The sequence below is a fragment of the Dipteris shenzhenensis genome, chromosome 21 (genome assembly GCF_047967505.1).
Source record: "Dipteris shenzhenensis isolate YYH24624 ecotype China chromosome 21, Dip_SZ_1.0, whole genome shotgun sequence".
Taxonomy (NCBI): Eukaryota; Viridiplantae; Streptophyta; class Polypodiopsida; order Gleicheniales; family Dipteridaceae; genus Dipteris; species Dipteris shenzhenensis.
In genome coordinates this window covers 43,779,680-43,795,871 of record NC_141616.1, presented here as the reverse complement: position 1 = coordinate 43,795,871, position 16,192 = coordinate 43,779,680, and the positions used below count along the sequence as shown (strand labels likewise).

The window sequence follows — 16,192 nt, the reverse complement described above, 5'->3', positions numbered from 1 at the left end:
TCCAGCCATTGAGGAGGAACCATTCGAACACCGCCGGTCCAAGAGATTAGAGGAGCAAAGAAGGGTGCAGGAACACTTGGTCAACTACATTTTGATGACAGGTGATCCGTGCTGAAGAGCCCAAGTGTCTTGAAGAGGCACAGGGTGATGATAAGTGGATGGGGGCTATGCAGTCAGAGTATGGCTCCATAATGAAGAACAACACTTGGGACCTTGTGGATCGACCATCAAAACGCAAGGTAATCGGCACCAAGTGGGTATATAAGACCAAGTACAAGTACGACGGCACGTTGGATAAGTATAAGGCTTGGCTCATGGCAAAAGGATTCGCATAGGTACATGGTTTTGTTTATCAGGATACTTTTGCTCCCACAGCTCGAGTAACCACAATTCGCAGTGTTTTGGCTTTAGCAGCACAGGAAAGTTAGCCCATGTTTCAGATGGATGTAAAATCCACCTTTCTGAATGGAGATCTCAAGGAGGAGGTATACATGGAACAACCACTAGGTTTTGTGATCCCCGGTTCCTCGGTTCAGAAGGTAAAGTCTGTAAACTGAAGAAGGCTCTTTATGGGCTGAAACAGGCCCCATGAGCGTGGTACTAGTGGATTGATGCCTACTTTTTGCAAAATGGGTTCAGGAGGAGCCCATTTGATGCAAATTTGTATATCTACAGAGAAGGAGGCAGGTGTATGATCGTGATCCTTTATGTGGACGACCTTGTCATAATAGGGAACCATGAAGAGAAGCTCTCACAGACAAAGCAGTTGCTAGGAAGAGAGTTTGAAATGACAGACTTCGAACTGATGCATTTCTGTTTGGGGATTGAAGTTTGGCAAGAGCCAGAACAGATCTTCATCTCACAGCTGAAGTATGCTCGAGAGATACTGAAGGCATTTGGCATGGCTGAGTGCAAGACAGTTGGCACCCCTGTGGAGGTTGACGTGAAGCTCTCAAATGAGGATTCATCACCACTGGTGGACGAAGCGATGTACAAAAGGCTTGTGGGTAGTTTGATTTACTTGTGCAACTCACGCCGGACATCAGTTTTGCGACTGGTGTACTAAGCAAGTTCTCTAATAAGCCCCGGGAGAACCATTAGAGGGCAAAAATATGGGTGCTGAAATACATCAAAGGCACACTTGATTATGGCATCACCTATACCAAGGGCAACATCTTGACCAGATTTTGTGACTCGGATTGGGCAGGAGACGTGGACAGCAGGAGATCAGTGATAGGTTACTGTTTCTCACTTGGATCTGGGGCTGTGTCATGGGTCAGCAAGAAGCAACCCACAATTGCTCTTTCTTCTACTGAGGTTGAGTACAAATCAGCATGTTTTGCTTCTTGTGAGGCAGTGTGGTTGAGGAGGATTTTAGGGGAGATGGGTGCAGTGCAAAACAAGCCTAAGGAGTTATCATGTGACAATCAGAGCTGCATGGCAATTGCAAAGAACCCTGTGTTTCACGCTCGCACAAAACACATTGAGATTCAATATCACTTTGTATGCAAGCTCATCATGGATGGAGAGGTCGACTTGGTGTACTGTCCGACTACAGATAATGCTACGGACATCTTCATGAAGGCTCTTGGAAGAGACTTGCTGGAGAGGCATCTTCATCGACTTGGCATTGGGCTGAAAAAGTAAGTTCACTTGCAGGTGGACATTGAGGGGGGGTGTTAGATATCAATGCTCCACTCTCGTGTAACTACGCGAGAACCAGCTAACTCTACTTGTAAGCCCTCCGTATGAGGAGAAGGCATTTGAGTAGCTAGTTTATCCGGTAGGTCCTGGTTTGCACACTAGATGGGGGCATGTGTGGCCTAATGGCTGGACAGCTTCAGATAGAGTTGGCACACTGCCAACTAGGCTACATGCAAGTGTGGGAAGGCATCCCATGACTGACCGCACTGAGGGTAGACGGAGCATTTCCCGGGGCAGCCCACTCTTGGGTTGTGGGGCCCGTTTAGAGCCCTAGATGATCCTGGATGGCTCTGGGCCGAAGTGATCCTGGATGGCTCTGGGCCGAACGGAGTTCGTAGGTTAGTTGCTCTATTTTACGCCACGGTTCTATCGTGTGGTCGGTGGCCTATTTTGGGACCGAAGTCGGCCATTTTGGGTGGACTGGGTCGGTCACCCAATTGGGTCTAACCGACTACGACTGGTGGCTATATAAGAGCAAGCCCATGAAGCCCATCATCATCACTGGCTACAGCAACCCTGTTTCCTTAGCATCCAGCCTCCGTCCTCTACTGTTTCCAGCATGCCATCGAAGCTTCTCACATAGGAGCGCACGGCTGGGAGGCAGCGCCATCTATTGTATCAGTTTTACAATAATCAAATTTTTTATTCTCCATACTATCTGCTTTTCTTTCTTGCATACAGAATCCTGTTATCTGTTGAGCACAGACGTTGTATTGTTTTCTTACAAGACCGACCCAGTCGACCCAAAACAGTCGACTGGAGGTCCGTCTCGAAATAGGCCACCGACCACACATTAGAACCGTGGCATAGAATAGAGCAACTCACCTATGGTTGCCGTTTGGCCCAGAGTCATCTGGGATCATCTGGGGCTCCAAACGGGCCCTGCAATCCGAGAGTGGGCTGCCCCGAGAAATGCTCCGTTTACCCTCAGTGCGGTCAGTCATGGGATGCCTTCCCGCACTTGCATGTAGCCTAGTTGGTAGTGTGCCAACTCTATCTGAAGTCGTCCAGCCATCAAGCCACACATGGCCCCCATCTAGTGTCCAAACCAGGACCTACCGGATAACCGAGCTACTCAAATGCCTTCTCCTCATATGGGGGGCTTACAAGTAGAGTTAGTTGGTTCCCGCGTAGTTACATGAGAGTGGAGCATTGATATCTAACACCTTTCTATTTAGCTATAAATTGGAGATATTGACATTATAAATTCATGGCTCTTCCATTTCCTAATGCAACTCATTATAAGGAGATGTTCAATTTTAGTGTTTCCTTTTTCTACTCATGATCTTGGCACCTAATTCCAACTTGGCACCTTTGGCAAAAGTTTCTTTTTCAAGGTTATGATAATGATTTTGCTAGATCTCTTGGTTGAGTGCTAGGTTGTATTCTTGACTGCAATGATAACAAGCAGTTGGGGTCTATGACACCTGCAGTCCCAAGCTAGAAGTTGTGAGTATTCTAATATCGCCTTCTCTTGGATGGATGCAGGTAACAGTCCCTGACACTGGAATACGCCTCAATGTAGCTGCCAATGAGATCAATTCTTCATTGCTTTGCTTGCTCATGATCACCCCATAATAGGAGTTCTAACTTCTAAAGGGTTTCTACCTTATTGTATTTCTCATGTTTTGTTCTAGATGTAATATTTAGAATTGCAAGAAGTTATTTTCACTCGCAATATCAGGTCCAGAATCACTATCTGTTCTTAGGGCGGATTCCTATAACACACACACACACACACACACACACACACACCTCCCCTTGGGGACCTTGGTGACCCCCTATGATCATAGGGTATTCAAGGACCACCCTAATGGACTACTAGGAGTCTTGAAACTATGCATGGACCACTAGGATTATCTAATGGTGGGGGATATTAAGCTAGTGGGTACATATTGATACTAGACCACCATGCCCACACAACATTAGATATTTATAAGGAGTCTATATGTGACACACATTTTACACTTATAAGATATGAAGAGAATTGTGAATACTACAAGTGAGGTACAAGTGGATACCATCGCAATTATGTCTTAGTCCTCCCAGGAAGAATTTGTGACAAGAAGATGTTTTGAATGGTGGTCCTTGATTTTTGGTTGGCATTTTGGAGGTACTAAGTATGCCTAGATGGAGATTAATAATGAGGGTGAAAAGGTTGGTACTTGGGAGTGGGAAAAGAGGTGGCCACATGCCCATAGTCTTTTCCCCCTTCTTCTATCTTAGGACTGCTCTTCTTCCTGGCACCCGAAGTCTTGGCCTCCCCTTCCCTATATTATGAGCTTCTCCATACTGGTGCCTAGCCTGCTTTTCATCGGTCTCCTGGGCAACAAGATTTTTACTGTTGGACACTCGGAACATGCAGGAAGACTCGGGTTCGAGATTGGCATGCAGCTCCAGAGAATCAAGGGAAGAGAAACGAAACAAATTCAAGACTGGCACATAGCTCCAGAGACTCGAGGGACAAGCAGGCGCATCCCCTCAGGTTTGCGATCTTTATTCCTTGTACTAGATCATACGCCTTGCCGGCTGGAGCTGATGAATCTCCTTGCATTCACATACAAGTTGGAGTCCATAGAGCTAGAGCTCTCCGATAGCTCCTGCTATAGTCGCTGCTGTAGCTCCACAGCTATCAAGTGAGCTGCTTCTGCCATGGCTCCTACCTCAGTGAGACTACTGTAAAGATGCTCCCCCACGATCCTTGACTTGATGACTGAGGGCGATACGATTTCAAACCCAAAATGGCAGGAAACTTCAAGCCTCTGAGTCTTGAGAGACTGCACACTATAACTTTAGAGAGAGCCTGGTATACCGCAAAAGGATTTTACCAGTTGGATATCCTTTGCTCGTAGCAGCCCACTGCATTCCCTTTGCTCGTAGCTACCTGCTTCAACCTTCCCTTTGCTAGTCATGCAGTGAGCTCTGTGCTGACAAACATTTGACCCCATACAGATTATCGCACGGAGACTAGTGGATGCCTTGACCAGTCTTTTATTGGTTGCTTGGGCTCGACTAGCCTCTAGGTAAGAAATCCCGCTTAACCTGGAACACCACTTTGCCCTCCTACAACGCATGGTTTGGAACTGCTGCCAGTGAAGCTCTGAGACCCGATTGCAATTAGCACCTCTACTGAGAAATACGATATGGCTCTGAGACCGGGTTGCAATTAGCACCCCTGGGTATTCTAAGAAGCATGCTTGGAGCATTTCCATGGACGTCGACTCATCTCGGGATAGCTGGCTGCGCCACAGTAGATTGACGGCCAGTGCAGAATCCTACCCTCTATTTTACTACGCCTGTTATGTACGCCAATCGTTAGAGGATTTGATGGAGCAGTCGCCTCCTTGTCCATCTGCTTTGCATGACACTGCTGAGAAATCTTAGACCTCTCAGCTTGTACTCTACGTAGAAATCTGAGACCTCCCAGCTTGTATTCTACTCCTACTTACCTCCCTGTGTGCGTTGATCGGACTATGGCTTGGACAATTATCTTCAATTAAAAGGCTTGAACGGCCCAAAAATGGTACCGGAAAATTACATGAGCTTCATTACCTGGCCACGCCTGAGAGTCTTCATGTGACTAGAAAAAGTAGCTACATGAGATTGATTCCTTGGCCATGCTTCTTACCCTGAACACTACGTAGCTCCTCTTGAATGCTAAGTTTGTGCATTCACCTCCTGTCTTTCTTGTTTGCTTGGCTGTAGCTTGACGCGTAGCTTGATAATCTCGTTGCTCTGCCTCTACTCTGAGTCTTGTCCCGGCACGGTACAATGAGTGAGTAGAGATGATGGGAGCTTCCACTGATACTCAGCACAATGGAATTGAGTGGACCGCATCTGGGAGAGTTCTATTTTACACCGAGTTTTCGCTTCCTTAGTTTGTTTGATGTGGTTCATGCTGGGAATACAGCAGCCATGATTTTGGAGGTCCATGATCCCAACGTCAGAGCATGGGTTCAAACAATGCGGGGAATATAGCTGGGAAATTGACTGACATTTTCCTCTTTGTTAGACAAGTCAGGGCTTGGGCAGATATACAAGCAACGATTGTATATACCAAAACGTGATTACATACTCGTGCTTACAGGTAAATAAGTTTTTTCTTGACTCCATTAAAGTTCTTGCATCTTTTACAAGAGGAATTCCTCGAATTGATGCTTCCATCTCACTACAAGAACGGGCGATCTCTGGTTGTCGCAGTGCTCAAGCACTGTTGGTAGTAGTCTAGAAACTTTATGCTACTAGTGGCTAGTTTAGAAACAAGATGGTCTAGAAACTTTATGTCTATCGTGTGACAAGCATATGTTTGTCCCTCGATATAGGGGCATGATATGTTTGTCTCTTCTTGGCATGTGTTTGTCCCTCGATATAAGGGCTGCATGATATGTTTGTCCCTTGATATAGGGGGATGATATGTGGTCTCCATTCATGATATAGGGGCATGATATGTTTGTCCCTTGATATAGGGGGATGATATGTTGTCTCTATTCATGAAGTTATCTGGGATTGGTATGGATTTTATAATTCATGTTAAGGGCTTGTGTTTTCCAAAATATATGGAAAATTCATATGCTTGCTTGCCTTTAAAACTTGGTAAAGTTGCTTTTACAAACTTAGTAACATGACTTTACACCTAGGATGATCTTGGACTCTCTAACTTGGAAAGATGGCAAGCATAATCTACTTTCATTTACTACTTCTTTGCCTTTCTTGAGGTCGACACTAGCATTGATTATTTATGCCAGCCTGTAATTATCTTTGGATTACAAGAATGCCAAGATTTGATTGATTCAGGTCTAGATAGGGTGACATGATTTGATTGTATTTTAAAGTCATACAAATTTGAGGTTCTCATTGATACTCTTTGGGGAATTTCGCTTAGAGCAGAAAATTTCTTACACTTTGAAGAAATATGGGAGCCAATCTTTGAAGTATGGGTTCCTCAAAGATTTCTTTGGCTTCCCTCTAGAACTTCATGGATATGATTGTTGGTAAGTGAAACATGGAATTGTCTTGGATATGAGCTAAGTCAAGACAGATTTTACTCTTGTGTTCTATATGTAGGTATCTATGCATCATTTTTTCAAGGTCCTTGTTTGTAGGTCTAAGATGATTCAACATTATGATTGGATAAGAATTGAAAATAAAGGACAACAGGGCGTGTGATTATTCCATATATTCCCTTGAGAATTACTTTAACATTTTATAAGCATTTCTTTAACTCTTTAAAAGCCAACCTCTGATCTTTTTCGAATACTAGAATGCCAAGATTTGATATTGCTAGTCTAGATAGAGTGACACGGATAACAACTGTGTGCCGGCATTGAAACCTGCAGTCCCACAATGCATTGTATTCATGTTCTAACATGTTGTGCTTGTGGATGGATGTAGTTGAGTTGGCACACCTCTCCATCAGATTTGCAAGTAGAGTCTTGGGCATGGTATGGCGGAAAAGGATGTTGGCCACCTTGAAGGATACATTTGGGAGACTTATGATGAAAGATATAGTACTTTTGACCCTATCATGCACACTTATAGAAATGCATTTGTTAGCAAGGAGAACTGAAAATTGAACTACCTTTTAACTTGTTGAATTTAGAAACTATGTTATGGTTTATAACATTGTGAAAATTGATAAGGAGTTATTATCTTGGATCATCGATTAGAGATGCAGCTAGAAATTACTCTCTTGGATTCTTGATTAGAAATGCAGCTAGAGTAATTAGATAGAATTCTTCTTGCTCAGGGATTCTCTTTGCTGTAGCCTTAAACATTAACAACATAAGTGTAATTATAGTCATGAAGAAACAATGGTTGCCAGGGGCCTTTTGAAGCTATGACTAAGGATGTTGAGTAGTGGAGATTTAGATTCATTGAAATAGTAGGTAACACACACACACTCACCTATCATTTTTTTCACATTAGCACCCTATATGATTGACTAAAATTGATACATTGTTTTGATATGATGCAGCTCACTTAGATGACATGGTATTGAGAAAGGGTCTCTATGTGAACTTTGACGTAATATGCAATTTTTTAGTGACCGTTGAATTTATGAATTAGTACCTTGTAAGCTTTGGAAGATGTGAATTTTTTACTCTTTTAACCATGGCTATATATTATTGATCCACCTTTATGATTATCTTTAATGATTAGGCGGCCAAAATGGATTCACACACACCGTTGTGCTTACCTAAATGACATGGTATGGACAATGTACCTTGTTCAATCATTTAATGCATATATTTAGTTGGTCATATATATTGACACTATAATTTTTTAACCCTAGAAGATTTAATTTTGTTACCTTGCAAAATTTTGACATTTTTGACCTTATTGGCTATGCATACCGTGGTGTATTTTAAAATACCTACTTATGGATAATCCATAATCATAGATTTGCATACCAACTTTGAGAGGTGCTTTTATGCACTTTCGTGGCAGCTATCTCTATGTAGTCTCCTCACCACCTATATCACAACCTTGCCTCCACTACCTACTCCCTATCTTTCATGGGAGCTATCTCTATGTAGTCTCCTCACCACCTATACCACAACCTTGCCTCCACTACCTACTTATGGATAATCCATAATCATAGATTTGCATACCAACTTTGAGAGGTGCTTTTACGCTCTTTCGTGGTGGCTATCTCTATGTAGTCTCCTCACCACCTATACCACAACCTTGCCTCCACTACCTAGTCCCTATCTTAAGCTACCCCTCACCGTTTCCCTCGTTTCGATCAACCCCTTGCTTTTGCACTACGGCTACTCCTCAGGTATGTTACATAACATACCTACCTTGTTTCTACACATTGTGCCATCCCATTCCTTCATGCGTTGAACTATTGCAACGTATGCCCTTTGCCTTTGCACTACATAGAGCCCCGCATGATGGTGCACACTCCCCGCAAGATATTCCATTATACCATGAGCTTCTCCTCCTCTTGCCACAAATCCACGTGATGGTGGCTTCTTAGGCAACCTCTTGTGCGTTATCCATCATCTTAGTTGCTGTAGTACTCTGCCCACTATCACCCTACCTACCCTTCCGTCACCAATGCACTGTAGCTCTTCCACACCTCTTCCTCCCAGAACCCTTTACCTGGCTATCGTAGGTCTTCCTCCGCTCAAGCGTCCTTACTCTCTTGTCCATGATCTTCCTTGCTCAATAGCTAAAGCTCCACAACTAGTAGTTTTCCCCTTGCGCGGTCTCCATCGGTTCTTATTGCTTATTCTGTCGATCACATCTTGCACTAGCGATAATTGCTTATTGTTACAAAATGTTCCGTTGGTTCTTATTCCTAATGCTTCCTGTTGATCGCATCTTGCACTAGCAGCCTTCATGAGAACTCAGTCTTACACCCCCAGTATAACCCGATATGATGCCTGCATGTGCTCATGTAGCTTCTAGCTACCCTGGTCGTTGCGAGATTCTTTAACCCTTGCTAGACCTCCCATTCTCGAGCATTTCTTTTGATGATCGTCCCATTCTTGATCATTTCATGGTCATAATTAACGCTGCGTGATAAATTGTTTATTATTACTTTGTATTAATTATACATCCATTTCCTACCACTTAACTGATATAGAAAAAACTTTTTTTAACTCAAAATTGTTCTAATGATTTTTCTTTTCTTCCAATATATGTCTTTTTGTTTTTTTTGGAGTCTCCAATACCTTTAATTTATTATGGCACTAAAAAGTTTCTTGTCTTACAGGAAGAATCGATAATGAAAATCCTAGTGGACAAAAAAACTACTAGAATTAATGCTAATATGAAACCTAGCGAAATAGCTCTTATCAATCATAAGATGCAAAAAGCCTTTGAAGATGAAGCAAAACTTAGGATTAAACCATGAATTGGCAAGAACCTGATTGGCACACGTGTCCAAAGTTGCCACCACATGGCACATAATTTACTACATGATGTTCAATTGTTTTATCGACGATGTTCTTTACAAATACTACGCGGTACTTTTTGTTTATGGTGCAGTATTTGGTTGATTAACTAGTCATTTCTGCTGAGTTGAAAACATGATTTTTTGTGTGTTTAGAACATCAAGACACATCTTCTAATTGAAAAGTACATATTAAATTTAAAAACTTTTAAAATACCTTGTTGTAGAGAAACTAACTTGACTTTTTAATGCAAACAAGGTTTTGGATACTTGAACATAGTTCAGACAAACATCATCATATAGGAGTCTAGGTGTTCAAATGCACATGAAAAACAATGTGTTTTGGATCTAGAACAATGACATAAATCTATATAGCAAAGCTCCTTTTTAATTCATAAAGTCAAAATTATACCTTCTATATTAGAGGCTTATTTTAATTAAAATTTTCATCAATGGGAGAACAGACAGAATGAGAAACCTTATAAATCTTAAGATGCATGTCAAAGGATTATTTTAATTTAAAAGTCTAGCAAGGGGAGAAGAGGCACAAGGAAGAAGCTTATGCATATATTTAAAAACTAATTCATTTACATTGTTTTAAAAGTAGGACCACATTAGAGGCATTAAGTTTAAACACATTTTCTCAATAAACTTCAAAACAACAAATTATCAATCTCATCTCTTGAATAATATTCGTGTAGTAATCAAAAAGTTTTCTCAGAGAATAGTTTTAAAATAGAAGATGTGAATATGATTTATGTGTGCTTCTTATGGATACTTGTTGCTGGCATATCATATGATGGTTATTAGATAGGATATCAAGTTGAAGGGCTTTCTTCTTTTCTCTTGATTCCTAGGAGGAGCTAACATAAATCCTTCCCTTATTTTTCTTGATTTTTGGGATAAAGAAAATGGAATCATACCATATGCAGTTGCTAGTACAAGAGGCACTAGTAATAGTAACATAAGGAAGAAGCCAACTATAGCGATAGGAGAAGAAGAAATAGTAACAACTTTGGGGTAATTTCAACCCTCATCTCCTTCCTCCACCCACTGGCTCGGAATCTGATCCTAAGGTTGAACCCTTCCCTGATTCCTCTCCTCATTCTCCCATGAGAGAAAGGAAGAAGAGAGAGAGAGAGAGAGAGAGAGAGAGAGAGAGAGAGAGGAGGGGTGTGTGTGTGTTATGACTAGGATTAAGGGGTGGAATTGTTTTTATTGATTGAGGGGATGATTTAAAATAAAATGACCAACTTTTAAGAAAGCCACAATAAGGCAAATAAATCACAAAGGGGAAAGTCCAAAAATTCTTAACAGAGAGGGAAAGAAGAGAGAGCCTCTAAGGCCATGTTCAATATTCTTTGGTCTTAAGTTTTAAGCTGGGTAAGGGCAAGCCAGAGTTCAACATGTAGAGGGTGGCATTCGGTGCATTAGGAAAAAAGGGAGCTCATTTTGGGGCCCTATAAGAAATTTGCTATTTTATCTTTTATCTCTCTTCTAAAATGTGGAGAAAGTAATATCTATCGGTTCAGGACTATAGGTGTGTCAGTCTAGGGAGGAATAAATGTTGGAACATGGGGGAGAATAGATTCATTGTGGCAAGAGGAGTGAGAACACAAAAGATGTAGCAATGGGTGTTCTATTGATTTGAGAGGGACATCCCTCTTTTATAGAAATGGAGAGAGGGTGGCCTAAATCAATGGCACTTCTCCTACATCAAAGGAGGTAACTCCTAAATCATAGGAGTTTCACAATCATAGGCACTACCCCATGTGGGGGCCTTTGCATTACATCATCACCTGTGTCATGGCCTATGGCACTAAGTGTGCCTCTTCTACATACACACACACAACCATATGCCTGCTAGTGGATGCACACATTCACCTAGTGAGCCCTTGATCACACATATCCCAACATACCCCCCGTCAAGGGTTTGCCTCATGCTATGTCAAGGATACATCTAGTCTCATAGTTTCTCATGCCATCTCATGGTGGTCAATGATAAATCCATGGCTAGGATCTCATGCTAGCACAGGTGAAAGAAAACATTGATCCTAATTTAATTCCCATCAAACAAATGAAGGGTTTAGTCTCCACTGTTGTTGCAAAGAACATGATGGAGGAAAAGAAGTTTAAGAAGGTAAAATGTGAAGTTCTTGAAGACTTTGTATCAGAAAGTAAAGCTGATGTCACAAAAATTCAAGAGGCTCTTGATGTGAGCGGAGTGAGCAGAAAGGGATATGCTTCAATATTTACAGTTGTGTCATTAACATTTAAAGATTAACGGACAAAACGTGTGCTGTTACCAACACCAGCACAAGTGTGGAAGGAACGAGGTCATCTCAACCAAGAAATTTATAAGTTCATTGGACAGTACTTTCATATCGAAAGTGTATATGAAAGTGAAAGGGAAGTACTACATATAATGCTTGGAATAATATTTTTGTAGATCTTGAACAATTGCAGAGACTAATGGTTGAGTTCTATAGTATCACATTTGAAGAATGTAAAGGAGTTTTGAATTGTGTTGTGAAGCTCGATGAGTGTGAAATTGTCAAGGAAAAAAAGATAAAGAGAGTTTCTATCACTTTGATGAATCGAGCACTTGATCAATCAATCACAAAGTCTAGCTCAAAGTACTTTAGTGTCTAGTTAAAAAAGCACGTATGGTGGTTGGGATCATTTGAGGTATGAAAACTATGGCTCTCCAAATTAATCTTTGCTTGAAATGTTATTAATTTTATATCATATATCTTGCAAACTTGTGGTTTCAAATCACAAGTGAAGACTGAGGACCATGCAGTACTTTATTAGGTATTTCATCAAATAGATATACCATCAATTATAAAGAGTCAAGTCCAAGGATGCCATCTTCATGTTCCAGGGAAGGGTGATTTTCAAATTGAATGGCATATGGCAGGTGACTTGAAGACACTGAAGTGTATGTTCAATATAAGCAAAGGGGGTAACTCAAAGTCTCCTTGCTTGAACTGCAACGAACCAACGCATGTCTTAGTTTCTAAATGGTGGAAAAGAGCACCCAATAGAGATAAAGTAGATAAAAATGTCAAAGCAATTCTTGAGATCCCATTATGCAATGTTCACATTTGTACATTGCATGCATTATGCAGGATCATTGAGAAACTAGTTTTCCTATATATTGGATTTGCATGGAAACTTTTCCCTAAGAGTAGAAGAAAAGAGGCACTACAATCATTAGAAGCAGTGCTATCAGAAATTGGTCTCCATAAAGGAGATGTACATATTACAAAGGATCTTTAAAAATCTACAAATGGAAAAGATGTTCCTATCAAGCCAGATATTGGTGGAGTAAAGGCTAGAAGATTTTTGTCTCATCCAGAGAAAAGAAAAACAAATGCCAGTAAAACAACATACGTATCAAGGATAAAGTATAACTTGTTTAGAAAAGTACACAATACTATCAAAGATCATTAGGAAGACAGATTGGCAAGAGATGTCAAGGAAGAAGTGTGGAAATCCTTAGATAATATTTTTGTTTCCTATGACCAAGCTATCTTTAGCAAAAATGATCAACAAGCATTTGAAGAAGGGGTAAAGAGTTTTGGAAAGGCAATGAAAGAGGCTTGGAAACATGTAACATCATTCATTACATGGTAAGAGCAATATCCTGTTTTTGTGCATGTTTTTTTAAAAATAAGACAATATTAGTTTTATATATTCTAATGCCCACTTGCCTATTATCAAAATAGCATATAATCTACAATCACATCAAGTTGACACCCATTAAAGTGTCACCCACAACGTCACTAGCTCTATCACACTAACCCACTATAGCTCAAGATCCATCAAGCTGACAACCATCAAGCTATCACCCATGAAGCTCTTGTTATCTACATACTAATAAGGTTAGTAAATTTTGTAAACTGGTCTTTCTCTATGCATTCTACAGACTCTTGCATAACCATTTGCTTAAAAACGTGATATTCTAGTTTGTTCAAGAAAACTGCTCCAAATTGCATTTTTTACCAAATACTAGCACACATAGCATGTTTTGTGCATAAACATGATATGGGGTGTTTTTATGCAAAGAGGGCCTCAAATCGCGTTTTCTAGGAAATATTCCTATCCTCTATGGAGCAAGGACTAGGATTTAAGGTAAAGTGAGGTCTAGACAATCATAGATCAATAAAACACTACTGACCACAAATATTGCAGATTCCAAAGTGGGATATATGAATACTTGGAAATTTTTTATCCATGGCTAGCCCTGGTGACTTGTCTATGGCTCTTTCACAGGTGCAGTAAGGGGGGGGGGGGGATGATGGGAGTAAGGGGGGGGGATGATGGCAGTGATGCAAATAAGGATGTGGTGTAGGGATGGAGAAAAATGTAGATTGAAATTGCTAGAGGGATGGAGAAAAGTGTAGATAAGAGGAAAGGGCACTATTTTCAATGCATGCCACATCGATCTTGTCAGCCACACGTGCGAAAAACAGTCTTCTAGGTATGTGTGCATCTATTGGCTAATCATTGCTTGCATAGATTTTGAGACCAAACTGCCACTAAGTAGAGTTAACCTTCTCTTTTCATCTCTATCTCTAGTTTCAGTTGCCTCCAACCTCATCAGCTCACCACCTTCATCACAGAGTCCCACTTCAACTCTAGCTCCAACCTCACTACCTCACCACCTCCATCACAAAGTCCCACTTTAGCTCCAACTCTAGCCTCACCAGCTCCACCACCCACTGTAGCTCTAGCCCCAACCTCCCTAGCTCCATCTCCAAGCTCCCCAGCTCCAGCTCTATTTTGAACCATCACCTTGACCATCTCCAACCTCCCCAGATCCAGCTCCACCTCACCAGCTCCAACTCTACTCTAAACCATCACCTTGACCTATTTGTCATCAGGACACACAAACCCAAGTAAACAATCTATCACTAGTCATTGGTTTTTTCCTATTGTTAAGGTGAAATGGCCATTCTATAGCTTTCTCTCAAAGACACTTTATGAGTTGTTTTTGTTGAGCACATCTCATCTACATTCTAGAGTTTAGGAGGATGGTGGAGTCCAACTAATTGATTCAATTATGCTACAATGGAATTTGCTCAAAAACGTGATTTCATCATTTCTTTGTATTTTTCCTCCATATCACATTTTCTAGCAAATGATGCATGGAGTGTGTTGTTGAAGTATGCAAAAGATTATTTGCTTAAAAACACAATTTCAATAGTTTGCCTATATCTTTGCACCAAAGCACGTTTTCAAGCAAACTCTTGGGTGGCTTATTTCCTTGTTATGTTTGGGTTTCTGTTTAGGAGAAGAATACAATAGACCATGGCAAGAACCAAAGCAATAGCCAGAAAGAAAGGGAAGGGACCTGACATTATAGGGGCTGCCATAGTTCCATCCAGATCAAAATCCTCAAAGAAGAGGAAGCATGTGCACATGCTAGCAAGGAACTGGAAGAAGAGAGTGTGCCAAAGTAAATATGTCTTGATGAGCAGGAAGGCTCAGAAAGCCATAGGGTATGCAGTACCTATGGCACCATTTTAGAGGCTTGTGAGGGCAATATGCATCAATTGGCACGTGGACTTTAGGTGGCAAAGGATTGCACTGCTTGCTCTCCAAGAAGCTATTGAAGAGTGGCTTATAGAGTTTTTCCAAGACACCATGATGGTAGCAGCACATGCACATAGGGGGACTATCATGAAAAGAGACATCCAAACACTTGTAAGGGTCAGGTATAGATATGACAAGATCCTTAATGCAGAGGATTGGGATGATCTAAAATTTAGAGATATCCTGTTGATACCTCTAGCCAGGAAACCTAAAGCAAATGTAGTCAAGATCATAGAGGTCACTCACTAGCATGAGACCAGAGGCAAGGTTGCCTCTATGAAGAGCCCCTTAGGGAGAGAGTCAAAGAAATAGTGTATGTCTTAGAATCCTAGACATTAGTGAGGATGGTGCAAATTTAGTAGAAGCTCCTACAACTTGGACCAACAAGCATCAGAGTATCTGTACATACTGTGAATGATGACTTGACCTGGGATTTGACAAAAGATTGCATCATGGCTTTAGCACAGAAAGAAAAACATCTCACTTGCACAATCATGCTTGCAGCTCTATGGTAAGTATATCCTTCTAGGTCAACTGTGTTTGTGTCTTTCTAGCATTCACTTTTTGATAGGCTAAGTGAAGTGTTTTTTTGTAGCTTTTTGAAGAGTTAGATCCATCGGAGCCTTCAGCACTCTCTGTATATAGTTGATCTAGCTATATCTTTCAAGTTGAAGGATAGTTCAAGACATCAACTAAAAGCATTTCCAAGTGGTTTCGTTTTTGCAATTTATATAATTCTCCTCCCATATTGTTCAGATTATGTTCCCTGACCTTTTCCACTACTACCCTCTATTGACAAAATCTTGATATGTTCAAATTGTATTTACACCCTCTTGGTCTAATCCCCTCATGTTATTTGTTTCTCTTGTAGCAATCACTGGAGTTTGGTGCATATAGACGTACAACAAAAGTTATGTTATACCTTCAACTCCTTATAGAGCGCCCACCAAGATTTAGAAATGTAAGTCAGTCATTCCCCATACT

General features: G+C 41.1%; 1 long non-coding RNA gene across 1 annotated transcript; it reads left to right on the top strand.

Moving 5' to 3' along the window:
- Positions 1-3,934: 3,934 nt before the first annotated feature.
- Positions 3,935-7,277, top strand: LOC147888902 (uncharacterized). The gene is made up of 3 exons (XR_015543007.1): positions 3,935-3,999; positions 4,070-4,189; positions 7,096-7,277. It is a non-coding gene; the product is annotated as an uncharacterized LOC147888902 (long non-coding RNA).
- Positions 7,278-16,192: the final 8,915 nt, after the last annotated feature.